Source organism: Orcinus orca, chromosome 4, assembly GCF_937001465.1.
Source record: "Orcinus orca chromosome 4, mOrcOrc1.1, whole genome shotgun sequence".
Lineage (NCBI taxonomy): Eukaryota > Metazoa > Chordata > Mammalia > Artiodactyla > Delphinidae > Orcinus > Orcinus orca.
In genome coordinates this window covers 18,392,502-18,398,501 of record NC_064562.1, presented here as the reverse complement: position 1 = coordinate 18,398,501, position 6,000 = coordinate 18,392,502, and the positions used below count along the sequence as shown (strand labels likewise).

At 40.6% G+C, this 6,000-nt stretch overlaps 1 pseudogene; it reads left to right on the top strand.

Moving 5' to 3' along the window:
• Positions 1-1,632: 1,632 nt before the first annotated feature.
• On the top strand, positions 1,633-3,003 carry LOC125964242 (mitochondrial nicotinamide adenine dinucleotide transporter SLC25A51-like; annotated as a pseudogene).
• Positions 3,004-6,000: the final 2,997 nt, after the last annotated feature.

Sequence of the window (6,000 nt, the reverse complement as noted above, 5' to 3'; positions counted from 1 at the left end):
AAAGATTTCTTCCGGGCCTCCCCTAGCTTCTGGTAGGTCCTTGGCCTATGGTAGCATAACGACAGACTTCACATGGCATGTCTGTTGAAATTTTTCTTTTTTATGAGCACACCAGTCATTTTCGATTAGGGGCCCAACTACTCTAGTATGACCTCATCTTTAATTATATCCGCAGTGACCCTATTTCCAAATAAGGTCACATTCTGAGGTACTGGAGGTTAGGACTTCAACGTATATATTTTATAGGGAACGTGAGTCAATCCATAACACATACCGATGCAAGCTACACACATACACCCCCGCACACACCCCACCACGTTCCACTTTCATTTTGGACCTCGCCAGAAGACTAGACCAGCCTTGGGCCTTTGTATTGCTGCTCTTCATTTTTTGTCCCTCTCTCTTTCTTTAACCTTACATTAATCTCTTCCAGATTCTCAAGTTCATTTGCTTCGTCTTTCCTGCTACCTTCCTTTTGTAGTTATATATTACAATAATTTCTAAGAGCATCTTTTATATTTTGTTTGGATGCATAAATTGAAACTAGCAAAAGCAGCTGAAGACGTTTTGTGACCTCCCACCTGACACTAGTTTAGGTGCCTTCTTTGCTCTGCTCGAATCCACAAGCCATCCTCTCAGCACCCCTACCAGTTAAAACCACAGGGCTGTCCAGGCAAACTGCATAGTGAATCCCAATGCACTGCTGTGTAACCATAGTGAGACCCAATACTGACTGCAAGATGCAGATGTGGGCTGGTATAATGCCTACCCCTTTCACACTAGTTCGCCTCCCCTTCCTTGTCTTCTCCTGTCATAGGAATGTCACAGGAATATCTTTTTATTCAAATCTGATCTATGTGAGGCCTTCCCTAGCCATTTTATCTAAAATTTCAACACTAGCCCCACTTCCATACTTCATTTTTTCCTTACTACTTATCACTAAAATAATATATATTTTGCTTATCGGTTATCACCCCATTTAAATTTAAGTTCTGGGCTTCCCTGGTGGTGCAGTGGTTGAGAGTCCGCCTGCCGATGCAGGGGATGCGGGTTGGTGCCCCGGTCCGGGAAGATCCCATATGCCGCGGAGCGGCTGGGCCCATGAGCCATGGCTGCTGGGCCTGTGTGTCCAGAGCCTGTGCTCTGCAACGGGAGAGGCCACAACAGTGAGAGGCCCGCGTACCGCAAAAAAAAAAAAAAAAAAAATTAAGCTCTCCAACGGCAGGAATTTTTGTCTGCCTTATTTGCCATTATGTCCTCAGTGCCAGAACAAATGCTCACAGAGCAAATGCTCAGTAAAAATCTGTTGTATGAATGAAAGTCTTTTCATTCAGAGTTTTTGTCTTTAAAAAGCAAGAATGGTGTTAATATTCTTTTTATAAACTCTAGCACCTTACCAAGTAAAATTAGATATGCAATAAATATTGATGATGATGATGATGACAGCTGCTGTGTTGTTTCTGTCTTAAACTATGAATCTTCTAAAGAATTTTCTAAAGGGACTCGTTTTTGTACTAATCTATTCACTCATTCAGTTAATAGAGATTTATTGAGTGCCTACTACGTATCAGGCACTATAGTAGGCATTAGGGATAAAGAATAAACTATGGAGGTGCCTCCCGGCGCGCATCGAGAGCGGGGCGGGGAGGGGCCGGGCTTTGCCTGCAGCCCGGGAGAGCAGCGTTGGGACCGCGGAAGGGCGCCTGCCCCCTCGGGGTCTGGGATACCGGGACCCCTGGCTCCGTTGAATGTCCGGGACGGAAGGGGCCTGGTCGACCCCGTCCGCCACCCTCCCCTCCCCCTCACTACAGACAGGGGAAATGGACGCCTGGAGAGCGGAAATCCAGTTATTAGAGTTGACTCCAGAAGAGAGAACCTAACAGACCTAACAATGGAAGAAATTGAGGAAGTTATCAAAAAGCTACCATCCCCCAAAACACCAGTCCCAGATGGTGTTTCAGGTTAAAAAAAATCCTTCCCGAAGAAGATCTTAAGCAACACGATGGATTCAGAAGCTCATGAAAAGAGGCCACCAATCCTAACATCTTCAAAGCAAGATATAGCACCTCATATTGCAAATGTTAGTGAAATGAAGCATTACTTGTGTGGCTGCTGTGCGGCTTTCAACAATATAGCCATCACATTTCCCATTCAGAAGGTCCTCTTTCGGCAACAGCTGTATGGAATCAAAACCCGGGATGCAGTACTTCAATTGAGGAGGGATGGGTTTCGAAATTTGTATCGCGGAATCCTTCCCCCTTTAATGCAGAAGACGACTACACTGGCACTTATGTTTGGTCTGTATGAGGATTTATCTTGCCTTCTCCGTAAGCATGTCAGTACCCCAGAGTTTGCAACCTGTAGCCTGGCCGCAGTACTTGCAGGAACGACAGAAGCAATTTTCACTCCATTGGAAAGAGTTCAAACATTGCTTCAAGACCACAAGCATCATGACAAATTTACAAACACTTATCAGGCTTTCAAAGCACTGAAATGCCATGGAATTAGAGAGTATTATCGAGGCTGTTCTTTTCCGTAACGGATTCAGCAATGTCCTTTTTTTTAGCCTTCGAGGTCCCATCAAGGAGTACCTGCCTACAGCAACAACCCACGGTGCTCATTTGGTCAATGATTTTATCTGCGGGGGCCTGTTGGGTGCCATGTTGGGGATCTTGTTTTTTCCAGTTAATGTTGTAAAAACTCGCATGCAATCTCAGATTGGTGGGGAATTTCAGTCTTTCCCTAAGGTTTTCCAAAAAATCTGGCTAGAACGGGACAGGAAACTGACAAATCTTTTCAGAGGTGCCCATCTGAATTACCATCGATCCCTCATCTCTTGGGGCATAATTAATGCGACTTATGAGTTCTTGTTAAAGATTATATGAAAGAAATCAGTTAAGTGCCATTAATCAACTGAATAGACCTAAGAAGAATGCAGTTTGGCCTTGTTTCTAATTGGCCAAATACAAGTTGGTGTCCTAAGTCCAGGGCACAGTGAATTACGGGCAAAGCTGTTTTTCTTAAGCACCAACAAATTCAGAATAAAAGGTTTCAGTAGGAAAAAAAAAAAAAAAAAAAAGAATAAACTATGGTCCCTGCTCTCAAAAAACTTATATATTAGAAAAATTGCTTTGATGAAACTTCCAGTCATTGATCACAAAGATAGCTAGAAAATATACTCCTGATGTCAAAAGAGTTTTCCAGAATAAATCTACTAGTTCTCATGCTCCAGATTAAGCAATGCTCAGGATTTGATTAGGCCTGCTACAAAGTGAAGGAGGAAATTCTATCCAGAAATACCTATATATTCATGAAGTATCACAGATTTATTTGTGTATCAAATTATTGTGGTAGGGGGCAGGTGAAGAGAAGTATCAAGGAAAATGTTTATTAGAAAGGGTCATAAGCACTATATTTTGACAAGGTTTATAACAAAACTTACCTCATTTTTGCATGTAAACTTCAAAAGGTTAGAAGGTGCTTTAAATTCTGTAAAGGAAATGCACTGGGAGGGGCAGAGCAAGAGGAAGTAGAAAGAGAAGAGAAAGAATGTTCTTTAAAAGAAAAATAGGGAACTGATTGCCTCTTCTTCCCCATGATGTTCCGAACAGCATTTAAGGGAATCTCACTGGAGTAGTTAACTAGACTTTGCAGTGATAAAAAATGATTTGTCAGTGAACAGTCTTCTGCCTAAATTCTATAGTTTTAAAAGGCCTCAATGAGGTTAGGCTAGGTTGAACAACTGAAATATCTTAAACCCTAGCTCACTGTAATCCTATCCCACCCCCTCCTCTCATTTACTTCCTATATTAACCATTTTCTACATCTTATGAAATCTAAATTTTCTTTTTTCATAGTTTGTCACCTCAAATTACCAATGTCTACATATTGCAAACAATTATAGGCCTAGATTATATACATTTTTTATTTGTTTGCTTTGTTTTGTCCACAACACAGGGCATGTGGGATCTCAGTTCCCCAACCAGGGGTGGATCCTGCGTCCCCTGCATTGGAAGCGCAGAGTCTTAACCACTGGACCACCAGGGAAGTCCTATATACATTTTTCAGATGGGACGAAGCACTTTGCAATCAGTCAAGTAGTTGCTGAGCATCTCTTCTGAGCTCAGCACTGTGCTAGGTGCTCTAAGAGATAGGTATAGGTATGCATCATGCAAAACGAGAGTAGGAACAGTCTATTTTTAAAGTTTCTTCCTATTAGAAAATCGCCTAAATCTGTGAGTACTAACATATAAAGAACACTAGTCAAAAAAGTCAAAGATGGCTTCATAAGATGTGTATGGATAGAATTTTTCTGAAGATATTATGAGAAGAAAGGAATCTATTCCAAGAAAGAGTATGAGCTAAGGCACAGAGATGTCATATTCATAAGACCATAGAAAGGTACATGTTGAGGCATATTGGGAAATAAGATTGAAAAATGTAGTAAGAGGGACAGATTGTGAGGGCCTAAAATAGCCAAGCAAAGGAATTTGAACTTGATAAGGTAGGAAATAGGTAGGAACCATTGAAAGTTTCTGAGAAATGGAATGTGGTGAAAACAATATAAGGGGCAGGAGAAGGAGTAGTAGATTTAAAAAAGCAATACTTACTGAGAGCATGTGACATTCTGTCTAGGAGTTAGGTACACAAGGGTGAATAAGAGGGTTTTGGCCCTCGAGGAGTACAGTGGCAGAGACACAAGTGAACAGAGTACATGCTGTAAGTAATAGGACAGAGTAGTGCGGAAGAATATAGGTAGGACATTTAACCCTGTCATGGAGAGCCTCCTGGAGAAGATGCCATTCAGCAGAGACCTGAAGGAGGAATAGAAGTCAACCAATCAAAAGGCTTTATGTACATGGGCCTGGAAACAAGAGTTTGAATCTTTAAGGAACCTGCAAGCAGTTGGTGGCTACAGTGAGATGTGCACAGATATGGGGAAAGGGAGAAGGTCATGGAACAAAGTGGACAAGTAAGAGGGATCAAATCTTGTAGGGTCTTGATGGTTCAGGTAAGATATTGGACAGTATCCTGAGGGCAGCAGGAATCTACTGGAGGGTTTAAAGTTTGAAAATGACATAGTTAAATTTATATTTGAGTAGTTGCAAAGTGGAAAGTGCCTAAGAATGAGGTCTAGACTAGAAGCTGGGAGACTGTTGCAATATTCCAAATGTGAGCTGAACTGAAATAGAAGCAGTAGGGATAGAGAGTAATGGACAGTCCTGAGAAATACTAAGGGAGTGGTATTGGCTTGGTGATTGATCAGATGTTGTTTAGGATTGTTTATTTTAAATATATAGCAGCACTAAGGGTGAGGTATTATTATCTCAGCTTTACAAATGATGAAACATGTTAAGAGAGGTTAAGTAATTTAACTTAGGATCTACAACTAATACATAAAGGAAGCAGAGGTCAAATCTAAGCCTCTCTGACTCAGATCCTCACTGCAATAATGTGTTAGATAAATGTGTTGAGGGAAAATACCTTATATTTTGTGTGACCTCAACAGATTAAAAATACTATGTCGTAAAATATTTTTATTTGAAGTGAGTTTCATTGTCTTTAAAATACTCTTTGTGTGCTTCTACTTCTCTGAACTTTACAAGTTTAAAAGACAGAATCTCTGTGTTACTATACTATTTGTGAATATTGAATAAAGCTACTTTTGATTAAGATAGGCTCAGTTATTCTTGAAATAATATTTGGCCTATTTTAATTTCAGTTGGCTTTGCCATTCTGTTGCATTAAAAGGGGGGTTAGAAGTTTGCTATGCATCTAGGATTCTAAATCATGACATGCAGGGATTCGTTACATTTGTATGTTTTTAGACCATTTGATAAGCATGGATAAACCTTGTTTCCTTTTCTTCCTGTAAACTTCAAATTTAACTCAATCCTTAAAAGGTTGTTAGTGAGATATCAGCTCAGAAAGTGTCATCTCAGTCTACAGACTCCTTACTGAGTTTTGTCACCTCATTTTTTCTTTCATGTTTCATAATAA